Source organism: Dermacentor andersoni, chromosome 9 (assembly GCF_023375885.2).
Source record: "Dermacentor andersoni chromosome 9, qqDerAnde1_hic_scaffold, whole genome shotgun sequence".
NCBI lineage: Eukaryota > Metazoa > Arthropoda > Arachnida > Ixodida > Ixodidae > Dermacentor > Dermacentor andersoni.
Window position 1 is genome coordinate 10,209,589 of NC_092822.1, and position 15,657 is coordinate 10,225,245.

The 15,657-nt window shown below is 47.5% G+C and overlaps 1 long non-coding RNA gene across 1 annotated transcript in view; it reads left to right on the forward strand.

The window, feature by feature from the left end:
* The first annotated feature begins 1,111 nt into the window (after positions 1 to 1,111).
* The window catches only part of LOC129383759 (uncharacterized), a 38,061-nt gene continuing 23,515 nt past the window's right edge, over positions 1,112 to 15,657 (forward strand). Inside the window, exons 1-2 of the long non-coding RNA XR_008611628.2 lie at positions 1,112 to 1,349; positions 10,518 to 10,642. This is a non-coding gene — a long non-coding RNA (uncharacterized lncRNA). The remainder of the gene's footprint in view (positions 1,350 to 10,517; positions 10,643 to 15,657) is intronic.

Consider the following 15,657-nt stretch of genomic DNA (forward strand, 5'->3'; position numbering starts at 1 on the left):
GCATGACGCTGGTGCGGCACAGGAAGCTGCTCTTTCAGCGGTTGTTGCCGATTGGTGAGAGCTTCAGGGCACATGTAAATGTCGCCAGTGAATCCTTGGGAGTTCCTTACGCATTTCCCAATTGCACTGTAAAATAATTTAAACCCCAAAAAGTGAAAAAGGGTGTAAATGTGTCTATAACCCACACCCTTAGGGTGTTATCTTTATAACGGACACCCTAAGGGTGTGAGTTACACATTTACACCCTTTTTCACTTTTCAGGGTGTAAATTATTTTACAGTGTGGTGCAAGTACCGGCAATCATGCGCGTACTAGAAGGCAGGGTTAGAAGGCAGAGTAGTGTATCTTAAAGCGAAGCTTTCTTTTACACACTGAGACAGGGCCGAAATAATGTACTTTTCTAAGCAAATCCCTTTCTTTAACGCGGAAGGTCGCCTTATTAAGGAAATATTCGCTGCTTATACGCGGTACGGCTCAGTACCGTTTTACACGTTTTCAGTAAGCACAATGCATCAAAGCGCACGGCAGTGCTTCTTTAAATTGATACCGACAAAATGTTAAAGAAATACTTCATCTGGTAAAGTTCCGTCTCTGCAAACTATAAAATCGTTTCTTTAGCAACTAAAATTATTAATAAGGCATCATTGTGTTTACTTAAGTTGTGTGCTCTTGAAAAGCTGCGCATGAAGTTATTATCCCTTTAGGTCCATAAAGGATATCTATAGGCACGTACCCTTCCGCAATTGAGGGACCTTCAAAGAAAAAGAGATACCACTATGTCGTGTGCCAACCCACGTGAATGCCTTTCCGGTGGATTCCAAAGGCCTCGAGAGCGGCCGTGTTTCAGGGTGTCCCTTTCTAACCGCTGTCAACAGAGCGCACCGACGACAAAACGCCGCGCTCCCCCATCTCGTGAAAATTGTGCCACAAGATATATAGCCTTGTGTCGACCTGACATCCTGCGCTATTTCAGCATGCTCGACTCTCATGAACATCTCGTCAGCCCAGGTCGACTGTCGGGTATGTCTAATGATTGCGCGCTATATTTATTCTTTTACTCGCGCGATTTATGACGCATGAGCATAGTAGCAAGCAGTTTAGACGCGACGAAATTATCAACACGGTGCTGTAGCAAGTGCAGTTGCGTCTCGATGACAAGTTGAACAAGGCACGCTGAACTTGGAACCAATCAGAAAGAGGCATCAGACTTATATAAAGGAGACTGCAAGAGGCCCTTGCTGTGAATGGCGTCCCCTCAGAAGATCCAAACAGCTGCAGAACAAGAAATAAAGGAATGATGCCATGCCGAAGCAGCTCAGCTCGTCGTCAGGGATTGACGGCTACAACAGGTGCGTGTGACGTTGGCATATCGGCGCTGTTGTAACGCGGGTACTAGGCGACACGATAGCTACGTCGATAATAATTTGGTGGACACATCGATGTGTCCACCGAAAAGTCAGAATGAAAAGACGTACTATAACAAGAACCGCATACAGAAAAGATATTGTTAAGGGGCGACGGGGGCGAAATTTCTCTCCTGACGTTCATTGACTGGTGTTTCTATAAAGCTGACCCTTCCTTCCCGAGGGAAAGACAAAAAGCACAGCAAAACATTTAGGTGACAAAAAGGGCTGTAAGAATATCTTTGGATTTTGAGGGATTTCGTTCCCTGACAATAGACTCGGGAAGTTTGTTCCAGTCTTCAATAGTGTATGGTACACCACAGAAATTGTCAACATGGAAGCCGTTAAGTCTTAATTTACCATTCGCGCACAAATAAGTGCAATCGCGCAAGGATCCGAAAATATGGGCATGTCGCAATCTGCAATTAAGGAGACCTGCACGTAGTACATGCAATCTGTTTCGTTTCAACGAACCGTTGTTCAAAACTAAAGGAAGCTGCGCTTACATGGATAGACATCGGGGGCATGCTCGTGGCACTACGTCTTCCTCAACTGGGGCCGGCGATCCTTTCGCTCTATGCGCTTTTTGATCACCCAGCAGAAGGGAGGAAGTGAGCGATGCCGCCCCGGTCTGCTCTTGGGCATCTGGCGCGCCTAGGCACCGAGAGGAGCTCGCGCAATACACGCGGTCGACACCCTCGTTTGTCTTTGTGTGTGTTTGTTTGCTTCGCAACGCTGTCCTCGGGAGCTCGCGCGCTGTGCCGTATGTACGATGCGCTTCGTGCCGTGTGTAACCCCCCTCTCCCGCGCGGGGTTCTACCAAGTTGGAAAAGCTCTTTTCTGTAGCCAGGAGCAGGCAACGGCTGGTCCTTGTGAGTGTGCAGCCAAGCGAGCGCCGGATGAAAATTAGGAGCGGAATGAAGGCAAGAGCGTCTTTTCTGCAACGACCCAAAGGAGACGTACACATTGATAGACTCGGCGATACAAATTGTGGAAGCAACTGAGCCTCTATAGGCTTTCATGACTGCGTCACTTCCTTAATTATAACGTAATGTGGAGTTTTCATAGCGTACTTAAAGGGATGTCTATAGATTTCTCAGGAAATTAGATTTTGCAGCTATTCAGCTATATATTATTTGTATACAACTCCCCAAAAAAGTGCGTTCACCTTCTGATTCATTGGTACCAGCGGGCAGAATTGGTGGCGAAATTTGCATTTAGGTATAGGTCATGAGCCAGTTGGTAACGCGTAATATACAGGGTGTTTCAGCGAACTTTTTCAAAAATTTTTAGAGGTTGCCTGTGGCAGATAGCTCAATTCTAGTTTATGAGCTGGTCTACTCGAAGCGGCGCGGGCACTACTTGAAAAAAAAATTGAAATGCAAAATTGTCTAATTAACAATAATTCACTAATTAACATTTTAGCTAATTATCTTATGGCCCACATTGTAATTCACAAATTCTAACAGTGGACTTCACAAGGCGGATCCACTTGAAACGAATTCTCAGGACGACACCAGTTTCGAGATATAAGTTCCCGAACTTTGAGGAAAAATGTATTGGCGTTCCAGTTATGTGCTTCAGGGAATGAAACGACGTTTTGTTCACAAATTAACTGGAACACCAATGCAATTCTCCGCAAAGTTCGGAAATGTATATCCCGAAACTGGTGTCATATTAAAAATTCGTTCTAAGTGGATCCGCCTTTTGAACTCCACGGCTATAATGTGTAAATTGCAACATGGGTCACAATGTAATTAGTTAAATACTTAATTGGTGATTTTTTATTAAATAGTCGATTTTGCATCTCATTTCTTGTGCAAGTATTGTCCGTCGCCTCGAGTAGACCAGCTCATGAACTAGAATTGTGATATCTGTCACAGGCAACTTTTAAAGGTTTTTGAAAGGGTTTGCTGAAACGCCCTGTATATGCAGCATACAAGGACCAGGACGAAATGAGCAGACACGACACCAACGCTGGCGTCGTGTCTGCTTTTTTCGTCTAGTTTCTTGCGCACCTTGCATTTAACATTATATTTATGTGTGAGATTGTCCCGGTGAAATTTGTCGCAATTTCACCGGGAAAAATTTGTTCAGAAGCGAGCTAAACACCTGAAAGCGAGCCTTTTACAAGCCACCAGTCAAGGAAGCATAAAGTTACGCGTGAGAAAAATACTAAGCGCGTTGCAGTTATTCCCCTTGCACACGCACACACAGTCACTTTTCGCCACAGCACGGCCTTCGGTGGCGTCTACGGGTTGTGTGACCCATGCCCACGAATTCCCCGTTTCCCATATGCATTCTATCCAAACCATGGTATGTCGTATGGATGGCGCCAGTTTACAGACAATCGCGCACATCTTCACTTTCCGACGGACACGGTCATCCGGCCACATCGGCTGCCTCGTCCGCAACGACTGCCACTTCCCACGGCGACCCCATGTGACCTGCTCAATAGAGCGTTTCGACACCGCGTTTCCTATCAATACTCGCAACTGTATACCAGCCTGTCAGGAGTTTCGAAAGATACACGGCGACGTCGCAGCTACCGCGCGCCTGGCTGCACGCCTGGCCGCGCTGCATGTGGCCGCAAGTCACGCGTCCAATCTCGAGAAAATCGGGCGCGCCGCGTCGTTTTACAGCTCGACGACCAAACCAAAGGAAGGCTCGCAACGCACACGCTTTATAGCTCCCAGTTTGTGTCTTGCAACGTTGGCTTTACGACCTTGTATATCGCGGTGACCCGTCCTCGACACGGATGCCGCCCTCCTGAACTCTTCTTCCGCTTAGCCTCACGTTATACAACCCGAAATAAACCTCAGCGAAAGGCAAGACATGCAGGAGCGCGTACACCTGTACTTATGAAGAAATGTGCTCGCAACGTGTTTTGTTCATCATCTTGCATCAGCGTCGTGTGCATTGCGATACATATTTATCTGTGCAAACAGGCCCCAAAGAACTGTTCTCGTATCTTCCGCGTCGCTGCAAATGAACTGTATAGTGCACCTTGTCGCGATCATGTGCCGCTTATAGCAGCCTTTGCTGAAAGAGAACCGCCCGTTAGGATTATCATCGTCGTTAGGCCATCTCTATGGTCCGGCACTATCACCGCATCGCGTGCGCGGTTCCATTTTCAGGAGCAGTCACGAACAGATTGTTTTTGTTGAGTTTTATCGGGTCGATGCTGGTGGCGAATGGCTTGTGCTAGTGTTCCTGTTTCATATACAGGAACACTAGCTTGTGCCACTCAAGAACAATTACTAGCTAACTCGGAGCGTTGCGTTGGCACAAGACCTTGTAAAACAGGCCAGCGCGCTCTGAGTTGTGACGTCACGAAACACCCCAACCACTGCATCGTACCCCACCCCAGTCCCTCGTCCACTTCTTTTCTTGGTCATGAATTTCAATGGGATCGACGGCACTAGTTGATGACTTCACCGGAATAGCGGGCAGCGTTGTGCTATGCATAGGAAAGTTGGCCAGGTGCGCGTGCGAGCCCTTTCCGTTAATTGTTTCAACGTTGTGCGCTGTTTCGCTAACAAAAGAAAGCAAAAAAAAAACCTAAGCAGTATTAGGCGAGGAGGTCATCAATAGAAATTGAATAGGGTGTAGGTTCGGGAGAGTTTCTACTACGTAATCACTCGTAAAATAAACTGCCACTCGAATGTTTCTCACAAGCTTTTTATTCTGTAGCTTCTGGTGTTGTCGTTGCCCCATTAGCGGCGAGAAGTTGGAGTGACGCCCTCTCGCGAGTGACGTCACGGCCAGGGCGCCGCTCGCTCCGGCTCGCTCAGCCGCCAGGCGCGCTCGTTCCCTTCTTGCATGCGTGGGGTATTGGTGGCCGGAGCCGTGCTTATTGAATGATATTATCGGCTTCTCTCTGCCGTTATGCCTGAACCGCAGTTTCTTCTTCAAAACCGCGTCAGTCGAGAAAATTCGCGGCCTGGATATCGCACGCTATGTAGCATCGAAAAGGGTCTATACTGATTTTTTTCAATGCATATATGCGCCGTGTCTTTCCATAAATTTTGCTTAAAAAGAACGTCTGCAAATTCAACACGCGAAGTTGTGTATGGTGCTCCGTTAAACATTTAAAATTTCCTTAGTACTTAGCTATGAGAAACATTGCATTTTACAAGGAAGAAACATCTTGCTGTATGGTGTCAACGTTATAAATCCGTGTTAGGACACTGCCCAGCGAAGCTTTCATCATGATTCTTAATTATTCTGGTGAGTTGTTAAAGTCAAATATGGCCACTTTATTAATGCGTAAAAGGAAGAGTTAGGCGAGTTTTGTATGATAAAGTGTACGACTATACTTTCACTGTTCTCTGAAACAGGCACACAGAAAACCCACTGCTCATGGCTGTTAACACGATTGCGCGTCATGTATAGTATGTATATACTTAACGAGTGCGATAACAGCAATCACCTGAAAAAAAAAGTTTCGTAATTAAGATCGAGAACCAATCAATTGGCGCTACATATATCCTATCAATGTGACCTTCATAGTGGCCCTCACTAGCCTTTATCGACAATATGGCATACCCCCCTCTCCAAGGTCCCGTTCCACCCTGCTTCTGCAATCGCGAAATGTATTTCTCATTGAGTTTGTGGTCCACCCTCCACTGAGTAACGTGTTTCAACTTTCAGCTGCCTTGTTTCCTTGGTTTGAAGTTGCTTTTTCATGACGAACGTCCTTAAAGACTACAGCGTAATTGCATCAGGGCCAGTTGCTTTGTAGTTACGATAACTCTTGCCTGGTCTAACATCCAGGCAGGAAAGCGTTCATTGCTATCGGTGGCCAGTCAATGCCTTTTAAACATTCTGTGTGCCATTATTTGAAGTATGCACTTATTACGAGGCGGCTGATCGGGAAGTGCGCTTATACTATTTATGTTCTGCCATGGTTCACCGACCGCTCTTTCTGCGTTTTCTTTCCCCTGCACACTATATACCGAAATCGCAAACCTCTCCAGTTTCTACAGGCTTCGCGGGCTATCGGCTTTAGCCTTTCAAGCCACTATACTAAGACGATAAGCCGTTCCAGCTGCTGCAACAAGAATAGGTACTTCCAGGCAGTCAGAAACGGAAAATACCTGCAGTGAAGCGACATCCGAATAAGCTACTATCATGAAAAAAGTCAGAACAAACAGTGATTACAGCTTGAACAGTCGCCATCATACTTGTCAGGGCTGACAGTGTGCTCAGTGACAGTGTGCTCAAGCATCTGCTTCGAATCCCAACCTATAGCCTGTGCCGGCTAGGCATGGGCTATAGGTTGCCTATAGGTTATTAGAGTTGTACTCGGGGTTGTAGGGAGGACTTGGCTCTTCGTCAGGAACTATGAGTACAGGATTTATTTACAGTATTTACATTGAAACATGAGACACATTTCAACAGTCTAGCATCACTCCCAAATGGAGCACGAAGCTCACACCACGAAGCGCATAGTACACAGTACACGAGCACCAAGCTCCAAGCACGAAGCACACAGCTCTATAAACACTCTGTCCTCCCTAGATCCCTAGGGGAGGGAAAACTTCTGTCCAACCTTCGTCCAATCGGACCGTCCACAGTCGTTGGGGCGTAGTTGACCCGCTTTTGACGGGGACGGCTCACATACGCACTTTGGATTCCTAGAACCCACCGTGTTGAGCGGATCCTCGTAGCCAGGTTGTCAGGATTGACCCCAGCCGGCGTCTCTTAATTCCAGGGCTGACTTCTCCGGTAGTCGCCACGAGTGTCGGCAGACTGTGACGAATCCTGGGGCCCGAGAAACGCGCCGCAAAACACCCTTTACTAATGTGGAAAGTTGGGATAGTTGGTGATTGATCATCATACCTTGCTAGTGAAGCAGCGCACTGACACAGACACAGAGAAGACACACAAGACGACACTCGCTGCTACATATAAAAGGGCCCGTTGTAATGGAAATGATGCGAGTGTCGTCTTGTGTCTTCTCTGTGTCCGTGTCAGTGCGCTGCTTCACCAGCAAGGTACGATGAAAAACACCTTTTGTTAGAAAAGCTCTCTTGCTGCAAATGGACCATAAAGGCCAAGGCAAATCAACAACCAACAATACACGGTCCACCAAACATGGCCAGCCCTGCTGCCGTCGCCGACTCTCCGAAGGAGACGCATGGTGGATTAACGCTGCTGTGGTCTCCAGTTCTCCGAAGGAAGTGCATGGTCGGTTAGCGTTGTCGTCGTCGCCGGTTTTCTGAAGGATGTCACCCCCGCGGGTCGATCGAAACAACTGCAGCGGGCTGAGATAGGTTTGCAGAGCAGTACCACTGCAGGCCGATGGTAACAAGGTGCGCCGTTTTGGCACACTAATTGGTGTCGTCGGACAGGGACATCCAGAGTTGAACGGAGGTCAGTGAAATAAAATGAATAATGTAATGGAGTACCCAAGAACAAAAGAGGCCGAAATTCCAAATATAAAGATCATCATAATTTATTTTCCCTCAAAGACTCCGATGTGACTTTACATAAAGGGGGGGGGGGGTGGCAGCAGGAAACATTACAGTGCGTGATATGACATAAATGACAACAGTGACCAAGAAAAAAAAAAAGTCAGAATGAAAGGACTTACTATAACAAGAACCGCATACAGAAAATATATTGTTAAGAGCCGACGGGGGCGAGATTTCTCTCCTGACATTCATTGACTGGTGTTTCAATAAAGCTGTCCCTTCCTTCCCGAGGGAAAGACAAAAAGCACAGCAAAACATTTAGGTGATAAAAAGGGCTGTAAGAATGTCTTTGGATTTTGAGGGATTTCGTTCAGTGACAATAGACTCGGGAAGTTTGTTCCAGTCTTCAATAGTGCATGGTAGAAAAGAATGATTAAAGGATTTGGTAGATCCGTGGCGTTGTAACCCACAAGAATTAAAAAGGCGGCGGGAAGTACGATTAGTAGGCAGCAAGATAACACCATGAATATCCGGAAAATTAAAGTATATTTTGTGGAAAAGAGAGACTAGTGATCCTGTGGCGTACTGCTAAAGATGGAAGACTAAGGGATGATTTGATATTGGTAATATTAATATTCCTGTCATATTTAGAAGTGATAAACCGTGAGGCTCGACTCTGAATTACTTCTAACGCGTTCATTAACTAAGCTTGATGGGGGCTCCAGATAGAGGATACGCTCAAGTCTGGTGTGGATAAAAGTTTCGTAGGCTAGCTGTCGAATGAAAGGGACAGGAAGAGTGAAGGATCGTCTGATGAAGCCGAGGGACTTGGAGGTACCAGGAGCAAGCTTGAATATGTGCTCTGACCAGGATAAGTTGTTAGGTTCATCCAGGATCAGGATCATCTGTTAACCACTGCGCCTGTACGACTTTGTAGTCACGTCAGCCCAGGTCATGACGTCCCGGGTGAACGAGACTCTCGGAAGCGTTCACCACTGAGCTTTCGAGTGCAGGCCAGCGCAAGCTTCCGACGGTTCAGCGTGTGCTAGACGCCGCATCGGACGCGGAGCGCCTTCCAGAGGCGGTCAGTTTCGTCTCGAGCATCCAAATACACCTGACAAAGACTCGAGTCGGGAAATTAAAGCTCCCGATAAAAAAAGAAGTGGAAGAATCCCGCCAAATGCCGGATGATAAAGAAATCAAGATTTTTTTTTTATGTGAGAAAGGCAGAGGGGTAGGACGGAGAAGCTTGGTCATCAGCCGCCACGTTACCTTGAACACCAAGTAGCTGTCTGGCTACTCACAAGGGCGAGAGCAGTGGTAATGGTCACAATAAAAATGAGCACACGGCATAAGTATACACAGTCGATCAACTAAAAGTGATGCGCGGCAAAGGTGCCGGGAGATCTCTCGCAGCGTACACGTTGACGCCTGATCAGATCATGGAAGTTATGTAAGGGTCAGTGCTTGAGGCGGAGACCACATGTGAACGCCAAGTGCTCATATCTATTCTTTTGTCGTGGTCTAGAGTCCAGAGGAGGTACTCCCACTTTTAAAATCCTCCGCCCGCTCGCCATCTGAGAGGCTTTGTTGCTTGGCCCAGAGTTAGAGGACATATTTACTGCTAGAAAGGTGAAAACAGAAGCAAGAGACAGAAACGTCAGTGCTATTGATCAGATCATCTTGTGACGCAGATTGAACCGCGCCATATGACCGGTCTTCTGCGGTTTATATCGCATTTCCTGCTAGGCCGATCGTGCACTGACGGTGACTGCATGCGTACGGGACAACGTAATTAGTTTTGAATGTTTACCGTCATCGACCTCCAAGGCCTCTGTCGAGCATGTTGTGTTGTGTTCAGTACGATACGCACGATCGACACAAGCAGCGTGTAGCGTGTGGTGGCGGGTGACTACTACTCGCGTGTGCACACCCTGTTAATGCACAGCGCAGCGTGAAGGAAAAGAGTCGACGCGTGCGCAGTTGCTTGGTCGGGGGCAAGGTTACGATTTAGTTACGTGCCCTGCCTGGCCTGCTTTCGACGCGTGTGACCAAGGCCCCTCGTAGGTCGTGCGTTTTGATTGCATGGGCATGGCCTTACCATCCCGGATCTCGGTAGGTTCAGTGAGCCATGAAACTACACATCCATGACGCTGGCGAGACGACGCTAATGAATTTTCACATCAATACCTGTTATGGACTCTTGAATGGCTGAATGTAACGTACGACGTTGAGTGTGACCGATACCAGAAGCATGGCGAAAAAAGAACCACCACGCCCAAGGATTCGATCCTGGAATAGGGATATTCACAAGGACGTCAATACTGGCGGCTCTCCGTGAAACGCACACACGCTGCTTACATATTGGGGGCGAGCTTTAACACTGGAAAAGCTGGCGCCACCGTCGGTGTGACGTGGCATGAGTGATCACGTGGACACAGAGGCCGCGCCGGCTACTTAGGAAGAAGCGCCGAAGCGAGATGAAAACGAAAGTTTAAAGTTTCACCTGCGCCGCGGTTCTGATTAAGTGGTGAGGCTTTACCACCTTGGGTGTCTGCTTGACAACATTTGAAAGTACTATAATAGGTAGTGGCTGCCTTTGGAGGCGTGCAGCATGGTAGGCTAATGCTCGGTGCCGCAGCGCCGGACGCACGCAACGGAGCACGGTGTCAGCCTTATTCACACGTAACCGCAGGGCAAGGAGCTGCGTGAAGCTTGGCTGGCGAAACCGGCAGACAGCCATCGGCTACAACTCTGGTATGCAGCAAGCATAGACGTGAGGAAGATTTCTGCTACGGCGCCGGGACTGCGCGATGTTCGGTGAGTAGCAGGAAACGCGCACTGAGACGCTCGCCCACGCCCGCTGCCCCGTTAATGTCATGACGCTTTCTTAGGTCTATGAACTTGTTGCTACTAGATTCTGGCAAGTTCACTGGAATGGAAAGGGAGCGGTAAGAAGCGCATAAAAAAAAAAAGCATTGCATATGGTCATGTTAGTGTTATGAATCAATGCACTGTATCACGAAAAAGCAGAGGGAAATCGCGCGCGGAGGAGGCCGATAAACATACAGTGCGACGCAGCTTGAGAAATAGTACTGAAATGTCCACGAATTTAGAAGACAAAAAAAAAAAAGTGAGTCGTCGCGACGGCACATCACAGTCCGCGTCGAAATCTCCATAACGAAATTATTTTTGAACAGTTCTGATAGCGTGCACGCAACAATGGTTGCTAGTGTACTGTCAAATGATCATATGCTGCGGCCTAAAGCTCACGGCACGGTACGAAAACGTGCTCACAGCGAAAGCAAACCATTGTGCGCGGACATGCGTGCAGGCGCGCAGTCGGTCGCTGCGAACCCGTGCGATCGCTGCATTGAGGCTTCACTCTGTTATGCCCCATTTGGTTATACAGACACCCCACTATAACAACTTCCAGCGTTTGCCTACCTTTCACGTAAGAAACCGGTTAGGGAGACTCCATGGCGGCGACCGCGCGCAGTGGCGTTCACTGTACGTATTCGGCAAAGAGATAGCGTCTGTAAACGATTCTGTGCTTTCAGTTTGCCCAAGATTATTATATCGACAGTCAAAAACTTCCTTCGTGTTGAGATTACCTACATAAATGTCCAGGAGAGCTGCCGCTTGGTGTTTTTATTGAGCGCCGTAAGCGAAACCTGTGAGCAGCGCGCCGCGTGATCCCTCATACTACGCAAGGGAGGCGCTTCCGACAGATGGCGACTCCGTAACTCCTCGCCCCCAATAGGCGGTAGATTATCGAGACATCGACCAACTGTTTCGAGGTGTTTAGGCATGTGCGTCACCCATTCTGCTCGGCCAGAGAACTTGCAGAAGTAACGTGAACAAGTCGATCGGAGGGTCGCAGAGGTCGCTGAAGGATAAAGATCAAATTTAACTGTGCACAGCCAGCAGCCGTTCCTGTTAAGGCACATGGTTGATAGATAAGGATCAGTGTTTCCTGTGTTGGTAAATAAATTGTTGCTTGTGTTAGCGTGCCGAGACATAGATCATTGTAACGCATACAGCAGAGACTTCGGGTTCTTTTGGTAGTCCCTCCAGAGAACGCAAGAGAAAGACCTAGAGAACGCTGCCGAGAAGGCCACTGTGCGATATATATGTGAGATTTTTTTGTGCTTCACATGACGAACGTGCGGGCAGTGCCTTCATGTTCTCCAAATAATCAAATCTAGCAAATGCTACAGTAAGGCAGACGTGCACGATAAATAAATAAATAAATAAATAAATAAATAGTGAGCGTGGGAGTCATTTGTCTTCTCATCGAGCTATGTCGACAATCGCTTCTAAATCGCACCCACCAGGTGGGACATTTAGTTATAGCGTTATACTGCCGAGCATGAGGACGGGAGTTCGTTTCCAGACTGTCGGCGACCACATTCCGATGCACGCGTGCGCGTATCTTCAGTAAAACATCAGGTCGACATGTCCCTATGAACCGGAGAGATCGAGTGAAGAGCGCTTCTCCTCATGAGGTCTCCTATTGCAGAGAAGCCAGCTTTGGCGGGAACGTGTTAAAGGGCTGCGCACACACGCAGGCCCGACAAATCTACCACAAAGGCTACAGCCTTTACATAGATGTATATGCAGGCTCACCCCAGGCTGCTCAACATGCCTCAAAGGGCTACTAAAGAAAAATATTAAGTCCCGCCAGATTTTAAAGTAAGGCTTCTGTAGTAACGGATTCGCCATTCGGAGCAGGGCTTTCGCAAGCGCGAGAAGACGACGAAAATGGAAAATTGGCGTGGCGCCACTTATTTCGTGGAATGGTATCTCTCGTGTGATGTCTGCTCTGGCTGATTCACAGACAGCAGCATAGACGGAGGTCACGTGAAAATTACGGAAGTAAGTTTCGTCATTTTCACACACACACACACACACACACACACACACACACACACACACACACAAAATGGCATTATGATCTTATACACTTTGCACTATTTTCCCACATAGTCGCCGCCACCGATATTGAGACATTTGTCGTAGCGTGCAATCAGTTTGAAGAAACCACTCTGGTAAAATAAAACTCGGTGCCCTGATATGCAAGGAATTGTCGCTCAGCCTTCTACACATCAGCATAGTTTTAGAAGTGACGTCCCGATAGTGCGGCGTTCAATCCAGGGAACAGGTGCCCATTCATGGCGGGTAACAGCACGTACTTCCATTGGCGACCACGTTCTCGGCACACGTCTGCCTGCCATTGTGATTTGTACTCGGAATAACCTCGGGCACGCCGGCCTGCTGTTGCTCTCTCTTCTTCGGCGCTCTGCGCATGCGTCATTCCTCCTCCGCTGACGCTCCTTCCGTCGTTGAACCAGCAACGTGGCGTAGATTCTTATTTCGATTATTTGTTTCGCTTGTCGCGCGCAATATCTCTTGCATGGGGTTTATACATTATAATGCACTTTTGCGCGAAAGTCTAGTTACAACGAACTTCTGATGTAGCGAACATATTTTGTTCAACGAAGGTGTTTGTTGTAACCAGGGTGGACTGTGTAGCATACGTGGGAGCCGAGTTCCGTGGTAAACTATACATGCGCAAAGCTTAGCGTTGGATTTCTGCGCCGATATTCAGCAATAACACATAACAAAGAGCAATTGCCTTGTGAACTAAGAAAAAAAAAATTTACTGCGAGTGCGGAATGAGGCAACTAAGCGCTCCTTCGGCAGAATCCGCAGATCGAGACTTGGCGGCGAGTTTCGCCCCACATCGACGGTTGATGCGGTTTGGCTTCGTTCGAAACAAAACGAAGCAACAAAAGAAATCTGTGCACTCGTCAGTTCCTACAAACTCATACACAGCGAACAGATGGCCAAGAAGCGCCACAGCAATTTTATTAGAACAAAACTCGTAAGCTCACAACCATTAACCGTACTTTGATGCTGGAGTGACTAAGTAGCGACATGTTTGCACAGCGCAAAAGACGAGGACTGAAGGAAAAACACAACACAGACGCTGTGTTGCGTTATTCCTTCAGTCCTCGTCTTTTGCGCTGTGCAAACATGTCAATCTTGAATCACCAACTCGCCCAAGCTTCCACCTTTTCTCATTAAGTAGGTTGTGCGAGGTGTACTATCGCATTTATCGACTCTTTGTGATTATTTACATGTGTAGAGAGTCAAGTGCACCGTCTAAAAGGTCACATGTGGCAAGCAATACTGAAACATGCGATCTAACTTACTCTATGATGATGACAGGTTAATCACGCGTTCTCAGTGTGCAGTATACACTTGGCGTTTCTGCGAAGTCTATGCAGTTAGCACTATTCTGGTACTTGAGCTGGGTTACTCAGAGGCAGACATTATTTGCACGAGAAATCGAAATGCATAGTTGACTAGTTTCTAAAATTCATCAAGTTTTAACAAATTACCTTACGGCACACATAGGTCGAAAATTGTCGCCGGTGAGACTGACTGGCATGACTGTCTTCGACGTCCTGTTTTTGTGCGCGCTTAAGTCTCTAAAGAATCATGTACAAGCAACTCGCCCAAAACGTAACGCTTCTGAGCACTTGGAAATTATTCCGTGGATGACACCATTTCGTAGATATGCGCCATCAAACTTGCGGTAAGAATGTACTGTCGTTCCACTTTCTTTTTTTTTTTTTATCCGAGCGCCGGTTTATGCAGTGAAGCACAAAAGTAACGACTGCCAATGCATTTTTTCACCAAATTCGGGAATGAATATATCGAAACTGGTGTAATCTTCAGAATTCTTTCCAAGCAGATCACCCGGCGAACTCCCCGGCTAGAGTATCTAAATTGCTATATATGCCGTGCAGTAATTAGATAAACAAAGTTAGTGAATTTGAGTTATTAGTTACTTACGCATTTAGAGTTCTACGTGCAAATAATATCCGTCTCTGAGTAATCCAGCTGAAGAACACTAGAATTGTGCTATCTGCCAAAGGTGATCTTAAAAAAAAAAAAGAATGTTCGGTGGCCTTCACAGAAACACCGATCCCGGTGCGAATGTTCAACGATGCGTCCGTGCCTTGGTGACCCACTCCCGACACTGGCTACAATTAAGAGACGTATCAACCACAAAAACACCGACGTGGATGCAGACGATCGAGCGAGCGGCGTGCAACTACTACCCGCTGCGAGACACCGTGTGAACGTCCACAAGGCCAAACCAAAGGCCAGGCTTCTCTCCTCGCGGCTCATGTTGCGGCGGCCTCACACGACCGAAGATAGAGCACTATCGCGTTCGGGCGTCCTGCCCGTGGTGTGCGTTTCGTACAACGCAAAGAACGGTTCACGTGTGTGTCAGCATATTCGAAAATTGGCACGGCAGCCATTAGCTTGGCGAACAACTGTCTAACGTGAACGTTAAAGGTTGCAAAGTTTTCTGCCGGTACAAATTTTGTACTGGCTTCCATCCTGCACTTGTTCAGCCCGCAACACTATGACGTGACGCGAGCAAGCAGCAAGGCGAAAATGCAAATAAACTTCACATCTACGCGTTCTCGTCCATAAAGTTCACAATGCAACTTTCTTTCATTGGTATTGGTAGCATTGCGCAATGTTGAGTTCTCCAGTTTTACCAACTGCCACTTCAACAACAGATCGCCCGCGCCTCCTGTCAGTCGGTCGCTGGATGGCGGGGCTGTCCAAGAAGAACATTATAAAATTCGGTTTAGGGCCTCTCGTTGGTAGCGAAACAATTGTCCAACTTCACAACAAATGTCTTGGTAAAAGACTTAAAGGCAGATGGGGCTTAGGTGGTTTAATACTGCAACGCGTCGCGATTACGGCGGTCTCTGTTGACCTTGCGCGCAACAAAGCACAGACGTTTC